General features: G+C 49.6%; 1 protein-coding gene across 1 annotated transcript in view; it reads left to right on the plus strand.

Moving 5' to 3' along the window:
- The window catches only part of LOC139751281 (uncharacterized), a 224838-nt gene that overhangs the window by 135160 nt on the left and 74981 nt on the right, over window positions 1-14697 (plus strand). The window contains exon 2 of the mRNA XM_071666597.1: window positions 10038-10085. The gene's annotated coding sequence lies outside the window, so the exon portion shown is untranslated. The remainder of the gene's footprint in view (window positions 1-10037; window positions 10086-14697) is intronic.

Raw genomic sequence — 14697 nt, forward strand, 5'->3', positions numbered from 1 at the left:
GTCAGGCATTGTGTGGCTGCTGCGTACTTACACATTAAGTGTTGCTGCTTAACCTAAGCATGTACTGGCTGTTGCGTAACCAACGCATTTTTGTGGCTGCTGCGTAAGTTGGTGCATTAAAGACCGGTTCTGAAGTGGTTGTTGTTTTTTTTAAACCACGCCCAAGAATGGCCAATGGCTTAAAGGCCAAGAATTTTTTTATTGGGTGGGTGATGATGCTAACTAATGCAGTAAATGGATTTGCGATAGCGGGGAGGCTCCGGATTGAGAGATTTCAACGCTGCGAAGAAACGTATCGTGCCGTTGAAGAGAGAGAGAGAGAGAGAGAGAGAGAGAGAGAGAGAGAGAGAGAGAGAGAGAGAGAGAGAGATGTTGCCGGTTACCCACCCACTGAGTGGTGAATCGGTTACGTGTGTCAACAGAGCACATTAGTGAGGGCTGTGAATGATGCTGTCTCAACCAGCCAGTCAGTCAGTCAGTCAGTCAACCTCCACAGCCCTTAGTAATGTAAGACCTGCGGCATCAGGCAGTCAGAAGTGAACCTGGGTCCTTCACTTGGTCACGGGCTGAGCTACAGGGGACAGAGGCCAGCCCCTGCCAAGCAGAGCAGCGAACACCGATGGTCCAGTGGATGCTCACCTTTGGGGATCCCAGCCAGCGACCCACACACACATCTCCGAGCCCGTTCGTATCCCCTCGAGGGTCACCTCCCTGGGAAGTCAAGACACTGAGCAGTGGTAATGAGTATAATTAAGTAGATGGACGGCCCGGCACTCACGTCCAACCGTCGACTCCAAGGCGTCAAGCCAAGCGCCCCCACAGACTCGTGTTTTTAGGGTTGGGTTCCAGCGTCGGAGTCCACTTCTTGCCGTCGTCTCCTTGTTTAAATAATACCCGAAGGACACCTACAATGTGTCCTTAAAGGTAATGAATATGCGGTGGACCGGTGACAGCTAATTGTCTCATGGAGACGGTATGTACAAGTAACTGTTTGTTGTGGGTGTTCCCGCGAGTTGTTCCCCGCCCTACCTGCCCGCCCCGGGTCCCACTGAAGCTTGTCATTATGGCCGACCGACCCCGCCATCTCCTCTTGCCACAACTCACGGAGTTATTATCGTCTTCACACCATCCTCAACACCCTGTGTTTACGCCAGCGAAAGCCTTCGACTCTGCTCTACTGTCTACACCCATACAGACTAGGAAGTTAGCGTGATATTGCAGTGTCCTCCAAAAGACGAACCTTTTTATAAACCATCAGATATTGTTATCTAACTTTCCCCTGTACTGTCCTCCATCAAATAACCTCCCCATAGACCATCAGGTCTTCCCGTGTACTGTCCTCCAGATAATCTGGTCATAGACCACCAGGTCTTCTGTTATCTGTCCTCATGTACTGCTCTCTAGCAAATAACCTCGTCATAGACCACCAGGTCCTCTGTTATCTGGTCTTCCCATTGTCCTTCGAGATAGCCTCGTCATAGACCACCAGATCTTCTGATATCCGTCCTTCCCATGTATAGCTGTCCAAAAAATGTTCTGTCGCCCCTCTAGTTCCGCAAAGACACATCGCCCAGGGACGTCGGTACCGGAAGTTGGCCAGCGGTTCAGCATCCTTCTCCCGGCCAGCGATTGTTGTTTGTGTTGTCTCATTTTCAAGTTCAGATGTGACCTCGAGGGAGGACCCCGGCCAGTGGCCGTGTCCAGGGTAGACCATGCTGGATGATGGCGAACCCTTGGAGGTGACACTCCTCGTTCTACTCGTACACTGGGAATAATGACACGAACCCCTGCTTGATATACCTATCCATTTTCTTTATATAAGGAATATCTAAAACGCCTGAAATGAAAAAGGCTTTGTGAGGAACTTCTCCGATAAAAGCAGGTGGTATTAACATTCCTACATACGAAGAGGTATGACTTTCCTCACATGCATAGATAAAGATGATTCTCCTAATATCATTAGATGATGATAAACTTCCCTTACGTTTCCAGATATCAAGAACCTCCCCTCTTATCAACGGATCAGACAATTTCTCTCTTATCAACCGATGATAAGGACCTCGTCTCTTGGTAACAGATAAAGAATAACTTTCTATCATATCGCCGCGTATTTAAGAGCCTCCCACCACTGCATAGCGAGACTCCAGATATTTCAAAAAACATCCTTTTAGGTTAATCAACTCTCACGGACCTTTCGTTTTAAGGTTATATAGTCATCAAGACCTTAATAAGCTCAAGGAAAATCGACACGTCTTAAGGTCATCAGGATAAACCTGTGCGTTGAAGCAGACTTTAAGGTCACCCTAGGAATGTGGTGGGGGGATCAGCACCGAGTGTACACAGCCATCGGTCACCGGGAGGAACCACAGCAAAATGAGCATCGCTTAGGGGGAGGGAGGGGATCTGCGCCATCGATTTATATCATTTGGAGGATTGAGTAGCATTGTGTCAGGATCTTATGAATACATATAAAGTTGAGCACAAATACGCAGTGAACTTGTCGAAGGTAGTGGTCGAATGCGCATTTCTCACTGCACCCTGCCAATACCATTTGATCATTAAGCAAAATTTATTTGCACAGAGCCAGGAACCATTCATATGCCATAAAGAAAGACTGAAATCGTCTCTCTCTCTCTCTCTCTCTCTCTCTCTCTCTCTCTCTCTCTCTCTCTCTCTCTCTCTCTCTCTCTGGCCATTGCCGATATCCTCCAATGGCACAGATCTTCACAGATGCTAATCATTTACCAACAGATCAGTTCTTAATCAAGGTTAGTCGTCCCACGGCTGCATACCCTAAAACCCCGTTGGGGTCGTTATTTCAGAGCTACATACCAGAGACCTTCTTCTGAAATAAACGACTTATGATAATTAATCAGGTTCAGAGGTGGCTTATTTAAGCTGTTACAGCGCAAATCTTGCAAGAATATGGATGCCCGAATATCCATTTCTAGTCTACCTTTGCCTGTGCGAATAGTATGAAGATCTTCCCATACGAAATTTCAAAATCTTGGGAGACACACTTGATGAACGGTGGTGATCCAGTGAATAACATCTCGAAACAGTGAATGAATGAATAACTCTTATTTCTCAACACCGAAAACGTTGGCCGATACATATACAGTGAAGAAGCACGAAGGATACGTGAAGAGTGAAGACTTGAACACCAGCTAAAGAACGTATACCTCAGGTGTCGTAGCGTTAAAGGCCCTTGTCAACAGACAGGCTCTCAGTGCCTCTACTCCGTCTGTCGTAAGTCAGTGCCTCTACTCCGTCTGTCGTAAGTCAGTGCCTCTACTCCGTCTGTCGTAAGTCAGTGCCTCTACTCCGTCTGTCGTAAGTCAGTGCCTCTACTCCGTCTGTCGTAAGTCAGTGCCTCTACTCCGTCTGTCGTAAGTCAGTGCCTCTACCCCGTCTGTCGTAAGTCAGCCAAAGAGACGTCTCATCTTCAGACGACGAAGACAAGACAGGGCGGAGCATCTCTTCGGTGTTCGTGGATTATCTCGAAGACCTGCATGAAGGTCATTGTATAATGAGGGACTTTCCCAGCCACAGACATCCAGAAAAAGACATGAGGTGAGGGAATTATGACAGAGTCACCGCTATGCTACGTCACCAGTCCTCTGTCAGTCTGTCTCGCTGTCTGCCTTTCTGTCTGCATCTGTCTATCGACATATCTTTAATCCAGGTTGTCTATATCTGTCTCTCTATCTCTCTTTAGCCATCTGTATATCAATCTGTCTGTATTTCTGTCAATCTATCCGTTCATCTGTCATCTGCCTCTCTATCTGTCAGTCTCTTTGTATATCCATCCATCCATCTGTCTATCTAACTGTCTATCGGTACATGTATGTTTGCGCACCATATCTCTGGCCATTTAATCAGCAGTCGTGACAAGGATTTCGGTACCAAGGGAACAGTTGCAGACGGGCCATTTGATCATTCCTCGTTATTCAGATTTTACTGATTAAATTTTCAGGATTAATCACCAGTTTTCTTTTTTTTTCTAAGTCCTGTATGATCGAATCACATGACGTAGATTTATCTGTTAATGCAATATACTGGTGTGAGACCTTTCCCTGCCAGTGAGCGGGCGTGTTGCGCCAACACGCCAGTGCAGGAATCACAATATGATATTTTCTTGATTACATCGTAATAAACGTAATTAGCGCGTTCTAAATGGATGTAATTTTCGTCGGAGGAGTGATTGGCGATTTTGTCATCTCCCAGTGCGCGAAGCTGTGAGAGACACGTGAATGGATGTTATTCACTTCTTTGTATTCATTCCCTGCTCTCTCTCTCTCTCTCTCTCTCTCTCTCTCTCTCTCTCTCTCTCTCTCTCTCTCTCTCTCTCTCTCTCGACCTACATGTATGAAACAGGTCGCTGACGTGTTCCCAGCGAGGGAAGATGACCCTAGTTTTGGCGGGAAGGAAGGAGTTGGTCGTGGTGGAAGTTCGTTAAGTTTCCTTTTTTCATTCGTGAAGTTTCCTTTTTTTCGTTCGTGAAGTTTTCCCTTTTTTTTCCCTTCGTGAAATTTCCTTTGTTCATTCGTGAGGTTTCCTTTTTTATTAGTGGTTTCCTTTTTTTATTCGTGAAGTTTCCTTTTTCATTCGTGAAGTTTCTTTCTTTTTCATTCGTGAAGTTTCCATATATTTCATTCGTGACTATTGTTTAGTTTGCCTGACGTCCTGACCTTCCATGCAGATCAGTGTTTTCACCGCGTGCATGACACTTGCCCGCTCGTGGCCTCCCAGTGGTGCACGAACGATAGTTTACGTCCGTCCGCCGGGTTACACGAACGTTGGGTTGGCGTCCGTCCGACGGGTTACACGAACGATGGTTTGCGTCCGTCGCAGGGTTACACGAATGAGGGTTTGCGTCCGTTCGGCGGGTTACAGGAACGATGGTTTGCGTCCGTCGCAGGGTTACACGAACGATGGTTTGCGTCCGTCGCAGGGTTACACGAACGATGGTTTGCGTCCGTCGCAGGGTTACACGAACGAGGGTTTGCGTCCGTCGCAGGGTTACACGAACGATGGGTCGGCGTCCGACGGGTTACACGAACGAGGGTTTGCGTCCGTCGCAGGGTTACACGAACGATGGGTCGGCGTCCGACGGGTTACACGAACGAGGGTTTGCGTCCGTCGCAGGGTTACACGAACGATGGTCTGCGTCCGTCGCAGGGTTACACGAACGAGGGTTTACGTCCGTTCGGCGGGTTACACGAACGATGGTTTGCGTCCGTCGCAGGGTTACACGAACGTTGGGTCGGCGTCCGTGGCTGGACTGTGGTCTGATGAACATTCCTGAGTGCCTCCTCGCCATCACTGCCCTGCTCGTGTCAACGGCTCACTTCTTACATTCTGGACGTGTCATTTCCTCAGTGTCATATATATATATATATATATATATATTTCCATGCTAAAAGATGGCCCCTGAGTCTCTCTCTCTCTCTCTCTCTCTCTCTCTCTCTCTCTCTCTCTCTCTGTATATATATATATATATATATATATATATGATCAACTAATGTGCTGGAGACAGATTCCCTATAAGATGAAATCACTCAAGTTCGTTTCTAATGGTGAAGAGACGTGTCACAGAGGGAGGGAAAGGTGGAGGGAGGGAGGGAGGGAAGGTCCCTCGAGCGAGACTCGGATATGGCCAGAAGATGACGGACGAAACCTCGTTATTTGGTCACGCTAAGAATCCGACATCGTCGGGATCTGACACCGAGGGTAATCTTACCAGTTCGATGAAGGCAGAGCAGCGGGCTTTGAGGAAATGGGGGGAGGGTGTGGGTGTGGCGAGGGGGATGTGAGTGTAAGAAGACGATACACAATGCTAGTTGTTCTCCTGAGAGAGAGAGAGAGAGAGAGAGAGAGAGAGAGAGAGAGAGAGAGAGAGAGAGAGAGAGTTTGGCAGTCCTTGTGCTTATAACAAACCCGATACGTTTTGTTTTAGTCTCTGTGGATGGCTGTCATACGGTTCAGTCTTCGAGATAATCTGGGAGATCATTTGGGATGAGAGCAAGAAGGCCACATGCACCATTTTTTTTCTTTTTTTTCTTTTATTCGATGCCGGAATCAGGGGTCATTTCGAGACGTTAGTCTGTTTGTGTGTATCAGTTTCTGACTTTTCACGATTGCTCGTACATTTCCGCGTGCAACTCTCGGTGGCTGAGTGGTTGGAGAGCTCGACTGATAAGACTCAGGACGTGGGTTCGAGTTCCTCCCCCACCCAGGCGTTCGGTTCCGTGTCCCCGTGCGAACACGTGTGCCGAAATTCCTTTCGTGCCTCGTCTCCCATGGTGGAGGAACAGTGGAACGAATGATCCCCCGAGTTCAGCTGACGGAAAGCCACACTGGATATGTCATGTGATGTTGTGTGGACCCCGAGGAAACAGGAACATAGCTGAGTTTCCCCTAGCGGTTCCCCCCCCCCTCCACCTTTTCCCACCCCTTCACCCCCCCGTCGTGACGGAACAGTAGTGAATGACGTCATGCGTTCATGACCTTGGGCGCAACGCCTCTTGGCCCGGTTGTTTTGCCAGGCGTCGGTGCCGAAGCGAAGACTTTGTTTAGTGGAATGAAACGAATGTAATGTTTACAGTGTGTGTGTGTGTGTGTGTGTGTGTGTGTGTGTGTGTGTGTGTGTGTGTGTGTGTGTGTGTGTGTGTGTGTGTGTGTGTGTGTGTGTGTGTGTGTGTGTGTGTGTGTGTGTGTGTTGTTATCTATTCGTAATTATCTATTCTTATTTCACGTGGAAGGAGTTCTACATTCATGGGTCTCCATCTCTTGAACGTTCTCTGCTAACATACAACTTTTGAAATTCCCCTATACTCTCTCTCTCTCTCTCTCTCTCTCTCTCTCTCTCTCTCTCTCTCTCTCTCTCTCTCTCTCTCTCTCTCTCTCTCTCTCTCTCTGCATTCACACTCTCATCAACTTACCCAGTCTATCCTTTATTCTCATTCTGTACTTGTTTTCTAACATTCTTCTTGCCTACTTTCATGTGATGGCTTGTGGTTCTTCTATCCATCATCATCAGACTGATGTCAAACTGTAGAGGTCATATTCAGGTCATCACTGATGTCAAACTGTAGGGGTCATGTTCAGGTCACCAGTCCTCTTCTCTCGTCCTTGATGGACAAATTTAAAGCCTCAACGCTTCCCCGCCACTCAGCTTTTCCTTCGCTCTGGTATATCATCTTCGTTGCCCTCCTCTGGACCTTCCCTCTTTCTTCTTTGTGTTTCTTGAACTGCAGTTGACCAAAGATGAGGAGCATAGTCTTGGCCTAATGTATTGTGTCAACAGCTTGCTGAATATCTCCTTATCCGTCTACTTGAAATCCATTTTGATACTTTTCGGAACACCATTTGCCTCTACCCTTCTCATAATGTGGGAATTCTTGCAACGGGTTTGGGACGATGGCTGTTTTTAAGTCTCTCTGACGTACAGATTCCCTCCGCTTATCTCCTGGTTGATGATATCAACACCGAGACGTCTTTATTAGTTTCCTGTCCCCATTACTTTACACATTCAGTCGGACTGACTTTTATCACCCAATGTATCACAATAACTCCGTAGATGGTTCAAGGTCCTCACGGCATTTCACTTACCTGCACGATCTCGGCATCATCAGCAAACATGTTCAGGTAAGAGTTCCACTCCTTCTGGCAAGTCATTCATACAGATCAAGAAGAGAAGTGGTCCCAGAACAGGACCCTGGTGTAAATGAACTTGTAAATGAAGGACGACACTGGTATCATTGGATCTCTTATGCTATCAGTTAATTTAAACCTGGGTCGCTGGTGTGCCGCTCCTCTCGACCCATTTCGAGAGGAGTCCTCTTAAAATGCGTCCCTTGACCTCGTCCACGATGGTAATATTCGTTCCATCGAAGGAGTCCTTACCACCTTCTTTATCCTTTTTGGTGATTCAAGTGTGTGTGTGTGTGTGTGTGTGTGTACATTGATGCAGACTTAGGTTTATGCGTTGGTAGAGACTGGTCAGTAGTCTGTATATGGGAGTTTGTTTCTCGACAGTTTCTAAGGAGATTTTACTCTGTCGAGCTCTTGAGTGTGATTATCCATCAGTGGGTTGAGTTCCGAGTGTAATTACCAATTAGCAGGTAGAGTTCCGTGTGTAATTATCCGTTAGTAGTTAAAGCTGTGACGGTAATTATGCACGGGTAGACAGAGTTCCGAGTGTAATTACCTGTTAGCAGGTAGAACTCTGAGCGTCATTATCCATGAGTTTGAGAAGCTTTGAATATTCCTGCACCTGGGTAATAAGATGGCCAGAATCAGGCACCAGGTAAACTGCTAAGAAAAAACAAAACACTGTTGTTCAAGACGCCCCAGCCAGGCACTATGATTCCAGTCATTTCGCTGGAGTGTCGAGTGTTGTTATTACGTAAGCAAGGTTTCTTTACTGTGTTTATTTTTTGTCGGTGGTGAGTCATTCGGTTGGGAATGTGGTAGCCTTGTGTGTGTGTGTGTGTGTGTTGGGAGGAGGGGGTTGCATTGCCTCTGTGACTCAACCATACCCGATCAGCTAGCTCCTAAGGTGGTGAGGGAGTGTAGGGTTGAGTGTGACATCCTCCCTCACCCTCAGCGTTGCAGCCTCAGCTGTAAGGGGAGGAGGTGGTGGGGACGCCTGGTCCTGATGGAAGCTCTGATTTTTGTCTGTCTGGAGTTCTGGTTAGCTGTCTGTGTGACTCTCATCTGCCTCTCTCTCTCTCTCTCTCTCTCTCTCTCTCTCTCTCTCTCTCTCTCTCTCTCTCTCTCTCTCTTCCCCCCCGCAACCACGCGTGTACGTACGTGCGCGCGTGGAGGCACACACACGCACACACACACATGCACACACACATGCACACTCAGACCTCCATGGTGTAATGGTTATCACTGCCGACCATGAGTCAGCGGGGGCTCAGGTCCTGAGGTCGGGCAGGCCATGAGTTCGATTCCTGGGTGCGGCAGTCGGCCCACAGCTAACCCACCCGTTAACCCTTCGCTCGGGGCTGTTCGATAAATGGGTGCCTGTCTTAGGCAGGTGTATTTGTGTGTGTGTGTGTGTGTGTGTGTGTGTGTATGTGTGTGTGTGTGTGTGTGTATGTGTGTGTGTGTGTGTGTGTGTGTGTGTGTGTGTGTGTGTGTGTGTGTTTACACATAAGTGGAAAGACTTAGTACAATGTAACAGATGTAATTTCTTTGGTATTCCAGTGTACTCACCGTACATGGAAGATGGCCTGTATATATTACACTGGACTCCCCATTCATTGAACATCAGCAGAGTCCATGTAAGAATTATTTTATTGTAAACATGAAGGACAAGACGCTGTGTGTAAGACGAGAGATGCTGAGGTATTTGCAGGTCTGGTCAGGGTTGATTGTAGGTAGATCGTCAGCTGGACTGGTCAGCTGTAGGTGGGTCGTCAGCTGGATTGGTCAGCTGTGGGTGGGTCGTCAGCTGGACTGGTCGGTGGTGGTGATGGTAGGTGACGACCTAATATGGCCTGACCTGCGTCATCTGACCTGTTTTGTTTCTGGTTTTTACTGGATCATATCATCTGTGTGTGTGTGTGTGTGTGTGTGTGTGTTGTTCCGTCTTTTGACTTTGTGTGCATGTACCATGTGTTTACTCCTCAGTATGTATGCACTTATACCCCCCCCCCCCCACACACACACAGCCTAAGCCAGGTTTACAGATTAGCTCCAGGGGAGGGATGAACACCTGGGGTGGGTGTAGGCCGACCACCACGCTCTAGATTAGAACCCGCGTGGGACCGACTCTGGGCGGACCCTCGCTGAGTCATTCAGTACAGAAAGCCATGTCAGTTTATGTGCACGTCTGTATGCCTGTGTGAGAGCAGTTAAGTGTCTGTATGTATGTACGTTTTGTGCCGCCTATAAATCTACGAAAAATACATCATGCATCGTAGCTTGTATAAGATCAAGTTTGTACTCATCTTTATGCAGGTGTAGGAATATTTCAGCTTACTGGAAATAATGAGATTTCATTTTTTTTTTCTTTCTTTCAGAACTGTTCCGGACTCCTTTTGGACGTCTCTGAAGTACAGATATGGAAGGTGAGTGTCTGCACTCTCTCTCTCTCTCTCTCTCTCTCTCTCTCTCTCTCTCTCTCTCTCTCTCTCTCTCTCTCTCTCTCTCTCTCTCTCTCTCTCTCTCTCTCTCTCTCTCTCCTTATTTGTCTCTTATAATCACTTCCATTTCCATGTACCAGAGGTGGAGCAAGGGCACACATACACACACACACACACACACACACACACACACACACACACACACACACAGCCATGGCACCTTTTGGTGGGAGTCTGGTCTTCACTGCTGAGGTCTCTAACTCCAAGTTGGCAAAAAGAAAAAAAAAGACATCAGCAAGGAGACCCGCTCCCCCTGCGGCCGCGTGGCTACACTGCTACTCCAGATATGTTTTGGTAATTGTCGTGTCACGCTGGACGCACTTCGATTTACATGATGTTTTAATCTCGGGGGAGATTATGTGTGTGTGTGTGTGTGTGTGTGTGTTGTGAGGGTTGGTGTTGCGGGGAGTGACCTAAGCAGCTGGGTAGGCTGGGGGCCAAGCCCGTGTGGACAAGGTCGCCCAGCGCTGAGCCGTGATGGCTCGATGACCCGGGGTCATTTAAACAGGAAACGTGGAAAGGAGGGTGTAAGATTTTAGAGCAAGGAAATACACGAAGTTATGATGACAGAAAAAGGAATATGAGATTTACCTCCACCTCAGATGAAGTGGTAACTTTTCCTGTGTCATTGTCTCCATCCAATTTTTCCAAGATTTCCTCGAACATATATATATTGAGTCCTTTGTTTATAGGTCTAAGAGAAACTAAAGACGAAAAAGAACGTCTCGTTTTGTTTATCTGATCAGTAAGAGACCCAAATGAGATATTCGTTTGTGGTTGGGAGATCTGGCAAGTCGTCCGCGGGGATCAAGAAGATCAGTGGTTCCAGGACCAGGAGAAAACCCTGCGGCACGCCAATAGCTTGAGTTACACCTGACAACCAGCCAATCACGGCGGCTAACTAACTAACTATAACTAACTCCCGCCTCCCTAACTGGATTGGGGTCTCTCTCTCTCTCTCTCTCTCTCTCTCTCTCTCTCTCTCTCTCTCTCTCTCTCTCTCTCTCTCTCTCCACCTCTCTCTCTGCCTCTTCCTCCACCCTCCGCTTTCACCACCTATTCTCTCTCTCTCTCTCTCTCTCTCTCTCTCTCTCTCTCTCTCTCTCTCTCTAGTTAGATTGGACTTTAAAGTTTTTTGTTGGCTCTGTGGAGGGTCACTCTGGACCCCCCCCCCCTTTTTTTTTACTGGGGGTGTGAGAGGGGGGTGGGAGGCGGTTAGTTGCATATGTAGTGTGGTATCACACGGATGGAGGCATTTCCTTTTCCTCTTATGTATGTCGAACCTGTGTTATGACCCTCAGTTTTGTGATGGTGTGTGCGTTCGCAGCCGTGTTTGTGTGTGTGTGTGTGTGTGTGTGTGCTACTCTGTCTTCGTCAAGGATTTACGTATGCATGCGTACATGAATTTCTGTGTATGTGTGTGTGTACACGTGCGTACATTATGAGTGTTCGTAAACTAAATGCATATATATAGACACCGTGTATGTGAGGGGCGGGGATGGGGGGGGGGGGACTAATTACATATGTGTTGATCACTACGCATTTTCAGTGAGTCTAATTGTACGTGCCTGATGCGTCATCGTATGCCCTTCATCGTAGCTCGAGATCTGGGTATTCCCCGTATCCTAGCACGAGATCTGGGTATTCCCCGTATCCTAGCACGAGATCTGGATATTCCCCGTATCCTGGCACGAGATCTGGGGATTCCCCGGTTCCTAGCATGAAATGCTTTAAAATTTGGGGATTCCCCGTATTCTGGCTCAAGATCTGGGTATTCCCCGTATCCTGGCACGAGATCTGGGGATTCCCCGTATCCTGGCACGAGATCTGGGGATTCCCCGTATCCTGGCACGAGATCTGGGGATTCCCCGCTTATTAGCATAAAATACTTTAAAATTTGGCGATTCCCCGTATTCTGGCTCAAGATCTGGGGATTCCCCGTATTCTGGCTCAAGATCTGGGGATTCCCCGTATTCTGGCTCAAAATCTGGGGATTCCCCGTATTCTGGCACGAGATCTGGGGATTCCCCGGTTCCTAGGATGAAATACTTTAAAATCTGGGGATTCCCCGTATTCTGGCACGAGATCTGGGGATTCCCCGTATCCTGGCACGAGATCTGGGGATTCCCCGTATCCTGGCACGAGATCTGGGGATTCCCCGCTTATTAGCATAAAATACTTTAAAATTTGGGGATTCCCCGTATTCTGGCTCAAGATCTGGGGATTCCCCGTATTCTGGCTCAAGATCTGGGGATTCCCCGTATCCTGGCACGAGATCTGGGGATTCCCCGCATTCTGGCACGAGATCTGGGGATTCCCCGCATTCTGGCTCATGATCTGGGGATTCCCCGGATCCTGGCACGAGATCTGGGGATTCCCCGTATCCTGGCACGAGATCTGGGGATTCCCCGCATTCTGGCTCATGATCTGGGGATTCCCCGGATCCTGGCACGAGATCTGGGGATTCCCCGTATCCTGGCACGAGATCTGGGGATTCCCCGCATTCTGGCTCAAGATCTGGGGATTCCCCGTATCCTGGCACGAGATCTGGGGATTCCCCGTATCCTGGCACGAGATCTGGGGATTCCCCGCATTCTGGCTCATGATCTGGGGATTCCCCGGATCCTGGCTCATGATCTGGGGATTCCCCGGATCCTGGCACGAGATCTGGGGATTCCCCGGGTCCTGGCTCGAGATCTGGGGATTCCCCGGGTCCTGGCTCGAGATCTGGGGATTCCCCGGGTCCTGGCTCGAGATCTGGGGATTCCCCGGGTCCTGGCACGAGATCTGGGGATTCCCCGGGTCCTGGCTCGAGATCTAGGGATTCCCCGTATCCTGGCACGAGATCTGGGGATTCCCCGGATCCTGGCACGAGATCTGGGGATTCCCCGCTTCCTAGCGTGAAATACATTAAAATCTGGGGATTCCCCGTATTCTGGCTCAAGATCTGGGGATTCCCCGCATTCTTGCTCAAGATCTGGGGATTCCCCGGGTCCTGGCTCGAGATCTGGGGATTCCCCGTATCCTGGCACGAGATCTGGGGATTCCCCGGATCCTGGCACGAGATCTGGGGATTCCCCGCTTCCTAGCGTGAAATACTTTAAAATCTGGGGATTCCCCGTATTCTGGCTCAAGATCTGGGGATTCCCCGGGTCCTGGCTCGAGATCTGGGGATTCCCCGTATCCTGGCACGAGATCTGGGGATTCCCCGTATCCTGGCAGGAGATCTGGGGATTCCCCGCATTCTGGCTCATGATCTGGGGATTCCCCGGATCCTGGCACGAGATCTGGGGATTCCCCGTATCCTGGCACGAGATCTGGGGATTCCCCGCATTCTGGCTCATGATCTGGGGATTCCCCGGATCCTGGCACGAGATCTGGGGATTCCCCGTATCCTGGCACGAGATCTGGGGATTCCCCGCATTCTGGCTCATGATCTGGGGATTCCCCGGATCCTGGCACGAGATCTGGGGATTCCCCGGGTCCTGGCTCGAGATCTGGGGATTCCCCGGGTCCTGGCTCGAGATCTGGGGATTCCCCGGGTCCTGGCTCGAGATCTGGGGATTCCCCGGGTCCTGGCACGAGATCTGGGGATTCCCCGGGTCCTGGCTCGAGATCTGGGGATTCCCCGTATCCTGGCACGAGATCTGGGGATTCCCCGGATCCTGGCACGAGATCTGGGGATTCCCCGGTTCCTAGCGTGAAATACTTTAAAATCTGGGGATTCCCCGTATCCTGGCTCGAGATCTGGGGATTCCCCGTATTCTGGCTCAAGATCTGGGGATTCCCCGCATTCTGGCTCAAGATCTGGGGATTCCCCGGGTCCTGGCTCGAGATCTGGGGATTCCCCGTATCCTGGCACGAGATCTGGGGATTCCCCGTATCCTAGCACGAGATCTGGGGATTCCCCGCATTCTGGCTAAAGATCTGGGGATTCCCCGTATTCTGGCTCAAGATCTGGGGATTCCCCGCATTCTGGCTCAAGATCTGGGGATTCCCCGGGTCCTGGCTCGAGATCTGGGGATTCCCCGTATCCTGGCTCGAGATCTGGGGATTCCCCGTATCCTGGCACGAGATCTGGGGATTCCCCGTATCCTGGCACGAGATCTGGGGATTCCCCGGATCCTGGCACGAGATCTGGGGATTCCCCGGTTCCTAGGATGAAATACTTTAAAATCTGGGGATTCCCCGTATTCTGGCTCAAGATCTGGGGATTCCCCACATTCTTGCCCAAGATTTGGGGATTCCCCGGGTCCTGGCTCGAGATCTGGGGATTCCCCGGGTCCTGGCTCAAGATCTGGGGATTCCCCGTATTCTGGCTCAAGATCTGGGGATTCCCCGCATTCTGGCTCGAGATCTGGGGATTCCCCGGGTCCTGGCACGAGATCTGGGGATTCCCCGGGTCCTGGCACGAGATCTGGGGATTCCCCGTATCCTGGCACGAGATCTGGGGATTCCCCGTATCCTTGCTCGAGATCTGGGGATTCCCCGCATCCTGGTTCGAGATCTAGGGATTCCCCGCATTCTGGCTAAAGAT

Source organism: Panulirus ornatus, chromosome 11 (genome assembly GCF_036320965.1).
Source record: "Panulirus ornatus isolate Po-2019 chromosome 11, ASM3632096v1, whole genome shotgun sequence".
NCBI lineage: Eukaryota > Metazoa > Arthropoda > Malacostraca > Decapoda > Palinuridae > Panulirus > Panulirus ornatus.